Source organism: Ascaphus truei, chromosome 3 (genome assembly GCF_040206685.1).
Source record: "Ascaphus truei isolate aAscTru1 chromosome 3, aAscTru1.hap1, whole genome shotgun sequence".
In the NCBI taxonomy this organism is placed as follows: domain Eukaryota; kingdom Metazoa; phylum Chordata; class Amphibia; order Anura; family Ascaphidae; genus Ascaphus; species Ascaphus truei.
In genome coordinates this window covers 434,456,242-434,469,525 of record NC_134485.1, presented here as the reverse complement: position 1 = coordinate 434,469,525, position 13,284 = coordinate 434,456,242, and the positions used below count along the sequence as shown (strand labels likewise).

The window sequence follows — 13,284 nt, the reverse complement described above, 5'->3', positions numbered from 1 at the left end:
TGTATTGGGGGGGTCAAGTAAAAGTTGTGCGCTAAAATTTGTTTTTCCGTGGTAGGTGCACTATGGGTTGGGGGGGGGGGGAGCTGTTCCTTTCATTTATCCTGGGCCTCATGATTTCTGTTGGCGGCCCTGATTGTGTGTGTGTGTGTGTGTGTGTGTGTGTGTGTGTGTGTGTGTGTGTGTGTGTGTGTGTGTGTGTGTGTGTGTGTGTGTGTGTGTGTGTGTCTGTCAAGTGAAACACACTATATGAACAACTTTAAAATAGTAAATTCTTCCGTAATTTAAAGTAAAAGTACTGTAAATTCAGCATGCAAACAGAAATTACAACTCCTCTCCATTTCAGCCTCCCCCTTGCTCTTGTCCCTGCCCCTCGGCCCCCCCCTTGCTCTTGTCCCCGCCCCTCTGCCCCCCCTTGCTCTTGTCCCCACCCCTCTGCCCTCCCCCTTGCTCTTGTCCCCGCCCCTCTGCCCTCCCCCTTGCTCTTGTCCCTGCCCCTCTGCCCTCCCCCCTTGCTCTTGTCCCCGCCCCTCTGCCTCCCCCTTGCTCTTGTCCCCGCCCCTCTGCCCTCCCCCTTGCTCTTGTCCCTGCCCCTCTGCCCTCCCCTTGCTCTTGTCCCTGCCCCTCTGCCCTCCCCCTTGCTCTTGTCCCCGCCCCTCTGCCCTCCCCTTGCTCTTGTCCCTGCCCCTCTGCCCTCCCCTTGCTCTTGTCCCCGCCCCTCTGCCCTCCCCCTTGCTCTTGTCCCTGCCCCTCTGCCCTCCCCTTGCTCTTGTCCCCGCCCCTCTGCCCCCCCTTGCTCTTGTCCCCGCCCCTCTGCCCTCCCCCTTGCTCTTGTCCCCGCCCCTCTGCCTCCCCCTTGCTCTTGTCCCCGCCCCTCTGCCCTCCCCCTTGCTCTTGTCCCTGCCCCTCTGCCCTCCCCTTGCTCTTGTCCCTGCCCCTCTGCCCTCCCCCTTGCTCTTGTCCCCACCCCTCTGCCTTCTTTCACTCCCCTTGTAGTTAGTGACGTCTCCCAAACTCAAATTACAACTTTCGCTTGGGCTACGGAGACGGGAGACGTCATCCGTAGCCGTAGCTGTAGCCATAGCCGGCACTATAAGCGAAGCCTAAGCCTGTTAGAAGGCTGGACTGTAAACAATTTGCCACTTCCTATTTGCATATGAAACTAATTATTGAACAGACGAGGGAAAGTGTGTTACATATGGTGGCAGCGGTAACTTACAATGTGCCTGGGAGCGTCAATGATTGGAGAAGTGCCTTAAACATTTAGAAAGCTAGTAAGGGTACCTCAGCGTACCAAGTGGGTATTGTCTGTAGATACTGCAGGGTCTCCTTGTACCTGTGGTAAGGTGCAAATTGTGGCCTGCAAGGTGGATTCCTGGTTTCAGTCGGTCTGCACTAGAGGATTTGTTTTCCCATCTTTCCTACAGAAAGATGGATGTGGAGCGGCTGGGGAAATGGATGGCCGAGCAGCAGACCCAGAATCAACAAGTACTGGCCCAGATGCAACAACAGGAGTTTCAGGCAACGTTGGTGCATCACATGGTGAAGAAATTGGAGGAACAGGCAGCCGTGGCCCAAGGGGGATCTACAATACCTGAGACCTTTATGAGCTCAGTAACCAAGATGGGACTGGAAGACGATCCAGAGAAATACTGTACTTCGTTACGTTTGAGAAACCGGCTACTGTGACCCAGTTGGTTAAAGGTACGTGGGCTGCAAGAATAGCTCCATTTCTTACTGGGGAAGCCCAAGCAGCTTGTCATGCATTGGGGGAGGGGGACTCGGAGGACTATGATAAACTGAAAGTGACCATTCTTCACCGTATGGGGATTTCTAATGAATGTTATAGGAAGAGGTTTAGGGCCAAAGAATTGGAAGTAGAGTCTCGTCCTCCCACCTTTGCTCAACAGCTTAAGGGCTTGGCTTATAGGTGGCTGAAGCCCACAGGTCGCTCAGTAACTGAAATAGTGGACATGGTGATACTAGAATAGTTCATTACTAAACTTCCAGGGGAAATGCGCCAGTGGGTGTGCAGACACAAACGTTGTTCCTTATATTATGCTGTATTCTCGCAACCCAGGGGGAGCATATAGGTTAAAAGCAACAACAAGAGAACAATCAAAGTGCAGACAATTCAGTTTAATGTGAGTTACTGTGATGAATATCTTGGCTCTTATGTGCAACCTACTCACAAGATAGTAGTAGTTTATGGGCAACAACAGGTGACTTGGATCTGTGGATTCTTCTATATGTAGGCTGAGTAGCACTCTCACTCAGAGGTCAGATCGGTTAAGACATGAAAGGATAAAGAAAAATCTCCATAGTGCAGATCAGTGATACAGAATAGATGCTTTATAATAATGCTAAAAAATGCACACTTACAATATAAAAGTATTTAAACAGCGTGTATCACTCAATGTGAATGTGGATAGATTGGGATAGTGCCGCAGCTCACCACACCGTCTCTGTTATGTGACCTGTTCGCACCTGGCCGTCTACTATCTCCCCTGCACTGCAGCGATCGGAGCTCCGCTTCGGCACAGTCTCCAGTGCGTCACGTCACTTCCGGTCTGCTTGTGGAACTTAGCTCCGTCACGGCCTCCAATGCGTCACGTCACTTCCGGTATGGCTTGTGATGGGCAGCTGCTCGGCACCAATCCTCTTTCTTCCTGGGTGGTTCTACTCAACGCGTTTCGCCAATAGGAAAGTTGGTTTCATCAGGAGTATCATTATATTAAAATAGAAAGGGTATCACAACGCTCACCAATAGAATATAGTATTGGGTATATGAATTTGCCTATGTTGCCAAGACTGGCAGCTGGTGCTACCAATGTGCTTGAGATAATGACAATTTATCAAAAAGAACAGAAGTTAAAGAGAACTGTTGACCCAAATGGAAGCACATTTGAGTGGTGCACTCTCAGGCTTTTAAAACGTAACTTTTAATTCAACAATTGTAATATATATGTATACGCACAATAATACATGTAACAAAAATATGTGTTTAAAATAAACAAAATAAAATGACAGGTTGAAGTGTAATTATTTCTGCTGTTGTAGTATTAGTATATAATGAAACAGAACCGTATATTGGACAGAGGTCCAATAGTATAGTGATATTTGGTTGTTCCAAGTGTATAAACAAATTGGAGATATAAACCCTATATGCTAGATATGAAAGTCACATAAATAAGTGACGCAGCTCTAACATCGCTGCCAATAATTACTCCTCAACAATGATTTATATTGATCTCCAAATAATGTGTGACTGAATTCGCTTGTAGAGAATGACAATATTACTAATTGCTGGAGTGTGTGATGTTGAGGTGCAGTGGAGATATAATGCTAAAAGCTAGATATAAAAGTCATACAAGGCATGACGCAGCTCTAACATCACTGCCAAATATTACTCCTCAACCAATTAATTTAAAGCTAATCTCCACCATGTATTGAGGAAAAGTTTGTAACATTGCGAGTGGTCTATTGGTAGAAATAGGTTATAATGGACAATATATTCATGAGAGGAGTTGCTCTATAGAAGAACAAAAGGCACCCTTATGTTTTTGGTCATGGCTGCACAATATATTGAAGATGCCACAGTCTGGTGATCACCTATAATATAGGCATCACTTAGTTATTTGATATCTGGGCTCTGGTGTAAGGTGGCTATGCCTTCTATATGCAACTGAGCTGATGGTAAAATAAACTCATCAATGTCCTCATGACCAAATAAAACCTTAATCTGAGCAGAAACCTTTAACAAAGCCACATAATTTATGTAGTCACAAATGGTATAAGAGTATACGTTCATGCAGCTTGGTGACTGTTCAAAAATATAACAATAGACAAATAAGCTATCAACACTCCATTGCACATACACAAATCAAGCAGCTGAAGATAATTATAGAATTAAAGCAGAGCTTCATACAACCATATATTGGTGGCTCATTTACAATGCCTAAAAGAACACAAAATACCTATATAGTAATAAATATGGTCAAAGGTGTAATTGGTGATCTCATTAAGTGGAAAAAATGCACAATAAGTATATATACAGGCATACCCCGGTTTAAGGACACTTACTTTAAGTACACTCACGAGTAAGGACATATCGCCCAATAGGCAAACGGCAGCTCACGCATGCGCCTGTCAGCACGTCCTGAACAGCAATACCGGCTCCCTACCTGTACCGAAGCTGTGCGCAAGCGGGGAGACTATAGAGCCTGTTACAAATGCATTATTTACATCAGTTATGCACGTATATGACGATTGCAGTACAGTACATGCATCGATAAGTGGAGAAAAGGTAGTGATTCACTTTAAGTACATTTTCGCTTTACATACATGCTCCGGTCCCATTGCATACGTTAATGCGGGGTATGCCTGTACTATGTACAGCTTAATCGCTATAAATGAGGCACCATTAAGCAAAGTAGCCTATTATCTATAAAACCAAACGTAGACTGCAAGTCTTGAGCTAGTAGCAAGCTGTTGAGACTATTGGTGTATGTGCTACAATTAGTGTCGTCTGATACAAACGTGTCAATAATATTTTGAGGCTGACTGAATTTCATGAGCTGTTAGCATACAGGTATAGACACTATTGTTGCTAAAGATAGTTACATGCTCTGGTACAGCCTTCTGGTAGCGTTTGAGTTCACACACATAATGCAAAATTCCTTTGGGAACAGCATGGTCTGAAACACAGCCTTGTATAGCATGCAAGCAGAAGTTACTTCCCTGTCATCACGTCGTACGCCCTACGCGTTTCTCTCCGTGGGTGGAGCTTCGTCAGGGGCTGGAAAGTAAATGGAGGACGGCTCTCGGGTGTTAAATAGTTTAGGCGTTACCATGGTTACTGAAGCGCCAATCCTAATGGACTTTAACAGATCGCAGGCAGGAGAATAGCTGACCTGTGTCTGCTTTTAAAGCAGTAATCCTCCATTACTTAACTAGATGTGTGTATAATTAATTACAAATATGTCCTGTAAATATAATTAACTATAAATGCGATTTTGAAGTTATTGACATGAATGGGGTTAAAATTAAATGCTGACTGGGGGCAGAATAGTGCAAATTCACTGGAAGCAGATGTTAGAATATATTGTATGGTACAAATTGCAAATTTCATGCAGTACTTTAAATGAAGGGGGTGTATGTGAAACCTACATTCAAGCCCCATGGATTAAGTGTTTTAAGATGATATATATCCACTCAGACTCACATCTGAGTAGTTTGAGGTCACGATCTCCTCCTCTCATATTGCCAACAAGATGGTCTATGCCAATAAAAGTGAGACATTTGGCATAGCCATTATGAAACATATTTATATGGCGTGCCACTGGTGTGTCCTGTTGGTTGGCTACTGAGTTTATGTGTTCTAGAAAACGCCGTCTGAACTCCCTGATCGTTTTGCCTACGTAGCACAGGCCGCAGTCACAGATGATCAAATATACGATGTAAGTGGTTTTACAATTAATGAAGTGTCGTATTTCATATTGTTTGGTGCTGCCAGGACATTGAAAGATCTTATTTTGTTGAATAAAATTGCAGGCCTTACAGGTTTTACATTGGAAGCATCCCTTCAAATTGGAATTAAGCCACGTCTTTGCTTGTTTCCTCTGAAAATGGCTATGAACCAATGCATAATGTAGATTTTTAGATCGTCTACTAGTGATGCTTGGTGTGGAGTGTAATATTTTAGCCAAGTCTTCATCTGACCTGAGAATATGCCAATGTTTGGCAAATATAGACTTAATTGTCTTCCATCGGTGGTTATAGGTACCTATACATCTAATTTCTGTCGATGGTGTTTTGACATTTGGTTCAAGAAGTGTGTCTCTATTGCTATTTAATGCACGTTTATAAGCCCGTTTTAGGTAGTAATATTGTCATTCTCTACAAGCGCATTCAGTCACACATTATTTGGAGATCAATATAAATCATTGTTGAGGAGTAATTATTGGCAGCGATGTTAGAGCTGCGTCACTTATTTATGTGACTTTCATATCTAGCATATAGGGTTTATATCTCCAATTTGTTTATACACTTGGAACAACCAAATATCACTATACTATTGGACCTCTGTCCAATATACGGTTCTGTTTCATTATATACTAATACTACAACAGCAGAAATAATTACACTTCAACCTGTCATTTTATTTTATTTATTTTAAACACATATGTTTGTTACATGTATTATTGTGCGTATACATATATATTACAATTGTTCAATTAAAAGTTAAGTTTTAAAAGCCTGAGAGTGCACCACTCAAATGTGCTTCCATTTGGGTCAACAGTTCTCTTTAACTGCTGTTCTTTTTGAAAAGTATCATTATATTATGCTGTACAAATTGCTGAAGAGTTTTTATAGGTAGATGACATGGAGGGTACAAAGTAGTGAAGCTGGGGTTTCCCAAACTGGCAGAGGAAAAGGGGAGGACTTGGTCAGACAGTGGTCCAGGCTTAACTCCCTCCCCATGGTGAGAAGAAAGGAGTTTTTATAAGGCCAGGCCTCCAATAGCTCCGATCTTTTCTAGACCTCATCGGGGGTTAAGTAAACAGGAAACTGGTCAGGACGGTGTTAATATTAACCAGCTAAGGGATAAGACCGTTGTTTGGTTAGAGTGTGGTGAAGCAGGCCATGTAGCAGAATCCTGTACGTTTTGGACTGCAGCTATGTGGGCTCATGTTGTACCTGCAATGACGAAGAAAATGGCACCCATGAGCTTTTCCTGGTCACTGCAGTTATAAAGGGGAAGAGGATTAGGGGTCTTATTGATTCAGGTTGTCGTAAAACGCGGGTTCAGCAGGACCTTATTAACCAGGGGGACCTACAGTAACTAAACAAAAGCCCATTTTTATAACTTGTGTACATGGGGATGTGAAACCCTACTCTACTGGCAAAGTCAGCCGGCAAATAGAGGGATACAGGCATACCCGCATTAACGTACACAACGGGACTGGCACATGTATGTAACTATGTAACACAGGCATACCCGCATTAACGTACACAACGGGACTGGCACATGTATGTAACTATGTAACACAGGCATACCCCGCATTAACGTACACAACGGGACTGGCACATGTATGTAACTAAGTAACACAGGCATACCCCGCATTAACGTACACAACGGGACTGGCACATGTATGTAACTAAGTAACACAGGCATACCCCGCATTAACGTACACAATGGGACTGGCACATGTATGTAACTATGTAACACAGACATACCCCGCATTAACGCACGCAATGGGACAAGAGCATGTATGTAACTATGTAACACAGACATACCCCACATTAACATACGCAATGGGACCGGAGCATGTATGTAACTATGTAACACAGGCATACCCGCATTAATGTACGCAATGGGACCGGAGCATGTATGTAACTATGTAACACAGACATACCCCGCATTAACGTACGCAATGGGACAAGAGCATGTATGTAACTATGTAACACAGGCATACCCCGCATTAACGTACGCAATGGGACCGGAGCATGTATGTAACTATGTAACACAGGCATACCCCGCATTAACGTACGCAATGGGACCGGAGCATGTATGTAACTATGTAACACAGACATACCCCGCATTAACGTACGCAATGGGACCGGAGCATGTATGTAACTATGTAACACAGACATACCCCGCATTAACGTACGCAATGGGACCGGAGCATGTACGTATCTATGTAACACAGGCATACCCCGCATTAACGTACGCAATGGGACCGGAGCCTGTATGTAACTATGTAACACAGGCATACCCCACATTAACGTACGCAATGGGACCGGAGCATGTATGTAACTATGTAACAAAGGCATACCCCGCATTAACGTACGCAATGGGACTGGAGCATGTATGTAACTATGTAACACAGGCATACCCCGCATTAACGTATGCAATGGGACCGGAACATGTATGTAACTATGTAACACAGGCATACCCCGCATTAACATACGCAATGGGACCAGAGCAAGTACAGTATGTAAAGCGAAAAAGTACTTAAAGTGGAGCACTGCCTTTTCCCCACTTATAGATGAATGTACTGTACTGCAATCATCATATACATGCATAACTGATGTAAATAAGGCATGTGTAACAGGTTCTATAGTCTCCCCGCTTGCGCACAGCTTTGGTACAGGTAGGGAACCGGTATTGCTGTTCAGGACGTGCTGACAGGCGCATGCGCGAGATGCCGTTTGCCTATTGGGCGATATGTCCTTACTTGCGAGTGTTCTTAAAGTGAGTGTCCTTAAACCGGGGTATGCCTGTATAGCTCACAGGTAGTGGGGGTGGCTGAGAGGTTGCCATATCCAGTCATCGTTGGTAAAGATTGGGAACATTTCTTTTCAGTTTTAAATTCCAGGTCGGGTCTGGTTAGAAGAGAACATAGTTCAACGTCTCAGTTGGGACAGATTTTCCCCTTTAAAGACCCAGACTTGTTCTCTACTAAGGTCCGGGCCTGGAAAAGTAAGAGGCAAAGAAGACTTGAGAAGAGGGTGTCACGATAACTTGTGACAGGGTATAATATACACCAAATATCTGGGTTGCATTGAACCCGACTTAAATATAATAAATATAGTTTATTCCTTAAAGAAGGTGAACACACAGGATGACACAAATAACAGACAAGGAATAGCACTTATTTAAGGGTTGGACAATGAAGCAATCAGGTACAGGATTGGCAATTCATTCAGCAATACAGGTTCACATGAAGACATCACGAAAAGACACGAAAGACAATGGGTATAAGGTTTACATTGGTTTATATGGGATTCCAGCCCTATACGTTCACAGAGGGTGTAAGGCATTGGACATCAATTACCTCCACCCAATGACCCTTTGCCACCTCACTTGAGAGGCAAAGTCATACCTGCCCACAGGGGTGGACATTATTCTAATCAGGGGCTCATTTCCCTAGCCCCCCTCCCACAAGACCGGCGTCTGAAAGTCTGCTTAGGACAGGAAAACTTTTGTTCCAAGGTGTGAAACACAACACTTATCCCAAGTACCCACGTCCTGCTTTTCTTTGTGCTAGCATACACAAGCAGGGTGGGGGAGCCTTTGATCAGGGGGGTATTTTTTGTAGACCACTTGTCTCCCCCCTGAGCATTAACATACCATATGGGCTCTAGCCTCCCGGGCTTTATACCAGACCCAAAATACAATACATTCTTTAATATCTACACATATTAAAATAATCCGTTCTGTGGGTCTGAGTGGGCTGAAATTTGTCAGGTCCTCATGCCATGGACCCTTGCGATAGTGGCCAAATATCAGCCTTCCATGACCCCCAGAACCGGAGATACAAAAATAAAGTTTAAAAGCACATTACAAAAGTGGCTTTTTTCTGCCATGCAAGTCAATGGCAGAAACCTAAACTTTACCATTACACTGACTCCGTTCTGTTGCCCCGAGAGGGTTGCTATTTGCCATACAATCCTGCCGGAACTAGGACAACATGGTGACCGAATCTCAGCCCTCTAGGTTGAACAGAACCGGAGTTATGGGGTCCAGGTTTCTGCTCATTCTGACTTAGCCGTTTCAAAACCACGCGGCTTTCTCCGCCATTACGGTCAATGGTAGGACCCTTAAGGCCGGCGCGACCCTTTCTCGTCGCCATTACTAGTCGGACCCTGTTGGGGTCAAGTGAGGGGGTGCCTAACATCTAGGGGCAAAAGGAATTTTCTTTCTGGGTGGCCTAGAACAAAAGTCCCCACGCCAATTGGCCGTGAACTTGACCGAGGCCCTAGTTCCCACGCCAATTGCGCGATCAAAGCTCTTTTTTGACAATGTTGCCGCTCTTGCGGTTTTGCGGTCTGGCATGCTGCCAGCTCGTCTCTGGAGGTCGGCTTCCTGAAATCCCCATTGAAATGGATGGCTCAATTGACTTTCAATGGAGAACCGACGCACCTCCTCTCGAGCGCCACCTGCAGGTCTTCTACGGAAACGGGCCCAAATCGCCGGAATCTCCATAGGATTGTATTGAGCCCCAATGGCGACCTATGGAGAAACTGCAAAATGGAGCCTGCAAAGGCGGGAAAAGGGACAAAGGGCCATAAACACAGAATTAACATTAACCCTTTCCCTCCCGCATAGATCCCAGTGTATGGGTTGGTGCAGACACTGGAATGGGAACAATACATATTCACAGGGGGATACACAGTTGGTGCTGAAGCAGGGGCATAACTACAGTACTGGACAGCATTCCAGTTAACCCCTCACCTCCCAGGTGAGAGCAGGGGGTGGCCAAATGGGGTGTAACCCCTTTAATACCGGGCCAAACCCCCTCTCCCATGACAGAGGGGCTGGGTAAAGGTTGCAGGACCTGAGCAGGAAATGAATACAAGAGGTAGCGGTAGGAGAAGAAATGGGACAGGAAGCAACCCCATTGGTTAGTAGGGGTGCGGAAACATAATTAACTTTGACAGACCGAATGGTAACTTGCCAATAGTTACTGGGAAGGTTTTAGATCCAGTCCGGGTTTATCAGTTTCCCCACATCCTATTGCAGGACTAGTTGCTATATAGAGTCTGCAGGGATCCCACGACAGGGGATATTTGCGAACAGATTTTAGTACCTAGGCTCTATAGAAAGGACCTGTTACGTCTCTTTCGTGCTGTGCCTTTCGCAGGGCATTTGGGAAGAGAGAAAACCCTATCCCGCTTATTATTCAGGTTCTATTGGCGGGGTATCCGGGAGGAGGTTGCTAATTTTTGCAGTTTGTGTCCTGAATGTCAGCCCCAAAAGGACTACAAAGGGCACCGTTAGTACCTATTCCGTTGGTAGAGACACCGTTTGAACGGATTGGGGTCGGTCCTCTTGAAAAAAACATCATCAGGGAATCAGTATATTTTTAGTTTTACTAGATTATGCGACTAGGTATCCTAAAGCCATCCCGTTACATAATATGCCTGGAGCAACAGTTGCTACAGAGCTTACTAAGGTATTTTCAAGGGTTGGTTTACCCAAGGAAATGCGGCTCAGGGAAATATTTTATGTCAAGCCTTATGAGGGAAGTCTATTCCCTGTGTGACAGAAACCAGGGAATGGTAATAAATGCGATATATAGGGCTCTCAGGATACGGGACAGCTTCTACCCTGTTTAGGCTGGAAAGTGCAGCCACAGAATGGATGTCCTCCATCCCACAGTTTTGCTGGTGCTGGAGGATGAGGGATCCAGACCAGAGTTTGTCTGCTGCCTGATTTCTGTCACCTGTCCTGCTAATTAGAAAACAGGTATTTAAGCTGGTTTCCTGGTTCCTCTTCCCTCTCCCCAAGAGCCTGGAGGCAGGAAGGCTGGCAGCAAGCAGAAAGGGGAGAACCCTTTCCCCCTAAAAGGGTAAATCATTTGTGTACTCGCTTTGACTGTGAAGTTTGCTATTTTTATTTGTTGGAAGCGGGCAAGCCGCCCAACGCTCGTCAGGGTGATCCTGTGTCTAGTTGTTGCTCAGTTGAGCAGGGTTTTTTTGTACATTGTTTTCAAAGTGTTGCAGTCCCAGCGCCTGGGACTGAATAAACCAGGCAGAAGATGCTTAAAGGAACTTTGTCTCACGTCTCCTCGTGTCACTCACCCTAAAAGACCGTGTTCTAGTGGATCCGGACACTTGACGGAGCCCCCTGAGGAAGACAGTCACTCAGAACATCTGTTTACCATCCGCAAACAGACGGCCTGGGGGAACGGTTCAATGCAACCCTCAAACAAATGTTACGTAAATTTGTATCAGAAAAACACAATTGGGATAAAATGCTCACCTATTTGCTGTTTGCCATTCGGGAAATCCTCCAATCCTCTACAGGGTTCTCCCCATTTGAGTTATTATATGGTAGACAACCTAGAAGAATACTCGATTTGGTAAAAGAAAATTGGGAGGAGCAAATGACAATGTCTTACAGTATGTGATACAGTTGAGGGAGCGGCTGGAGGTCATGGGAAAACTTGCTCAGACACATTTAGATAACGTGCTCAAACAAATTTAGAGAAGACCCAACAGTCCCAAGTGTACTATTACAACCAAGGTGCACGATGAGGGACTTTCAGCCAGGGAACCGAGTACTGTTACTCTTACCCAGTACGGAAAGCAAGTAAATGGCAGGGTCCATATGAGATTGTAAGAAGGGTAGGTGACATAGCTTAGGAAATCTTACAGCCTGGGTGGAGAAAAGAGACACATGTATCATGTTAACTTATTGAAACTTTGGAAAGATGGGGAGAATTTGTTCATTTCTCCTAGAGTAGAGGACTTATTAGTCTGGTGACAACAAGAGAAAGAAAGACGTGCTATTAGGAGAACAGTTAACTCCTCCCCAAATTAAAGAAGTAGAGAAGCTGTTGGAGACGTTTAGTGATGTTCTCTCAGGAGTACCATCATATAAAAACTAAGAAGGATGAAGTTGTAAGACAAAGACCCTACCGTATTCTAGAAAAGAAGAGACAAATAGTCCAGGAGGAGGTTGAAAAAATGCTTGAGTTAGGAGTAATTGACCCGTCACAAAGTGAATGGTGTAGCCAATTGTTCTAGTGCCAAAACCAGATGGTTCAGTAAGGTTTTGTATTGATTTTTGGAAAGTCATTGCAGTCTCCAAATTCGATGCTTATCCCATGCCTAGAGTGGATGAGCTATTGAACATGTTGGGTAGAACCAAATATATTACAACCCTAGATTTAACTAAGGGATATTGGCAGATACCCCTTACTCTATCCTCAAGAGAAAAAAATGGCATTTGCCACACCCATGGGCTTGTATCAGTTTTGTGAAAGAAGAAGAGAGCAAAAACAATGCACTGCAGTGTGTTGGTGACTCACATATCACATTTCATCATTATACCTACTCCTTTATTCACTCTGTCCTCTAGTCCTGATTAATCATTATGGACATTTATGCTTGAAGTTCCACCAGCTCTGGAGCACCCATTTCTCCATATACCCCTATACGTTGTATCAGTTTTGTACCTTACCTTTTGGTCTGCATGGTGCCCCGGCAACTTTTCAAAGACTCATGGACCAGATCTTACAACCAAATAGAGAGTATGCATCTGCGTATCTAGATGATGTGGTCATACACAGCGTTGACTGAGACGAGCACCTGGACAAAGTGGCAGCAGTACTAAGGTCTCTGTGAAAGGCAGGTCCCACGGCAAATCCCGCAAAATGTGCAATAGGGAAATCTGAGACATGCTACCTGGGGTATACTTTGGGAAATGGAGTAGTAAAACTCTTGGTAGACAAGGTTGAAGCCCTGGTTAATTCCCCAATTCTCCAAACAAAAAAA

The 13,284-nt window shown here is 44.6% G+C and overlaps 1 long non-coding RNA gene across 2 annotated transcripts in view; it reads left to right on the top strand.

Moving 5' to 3' along the window:
* The window catches only part of LOC142490532 (uncharacterized), a 61,031-nt gene that overhangs the window by 35,184 nt on the left and 12,563 nt on the right, over positions 1-13,284 (top strand). The window contains exon 4 of one of the 2 annotated variants that reach the window (XR_012800095.1): positions 1,425-1,701. This is a non-coding gene — a long non-coding RNA (uncharacterized LOC142490532). Of the gene's footprint in view, positions 1-1,424; positions 2,932-13,284 lie in introns of those variants that run through there. The other variant, XR_012800094.1, reaches the window with a different exon arrangement.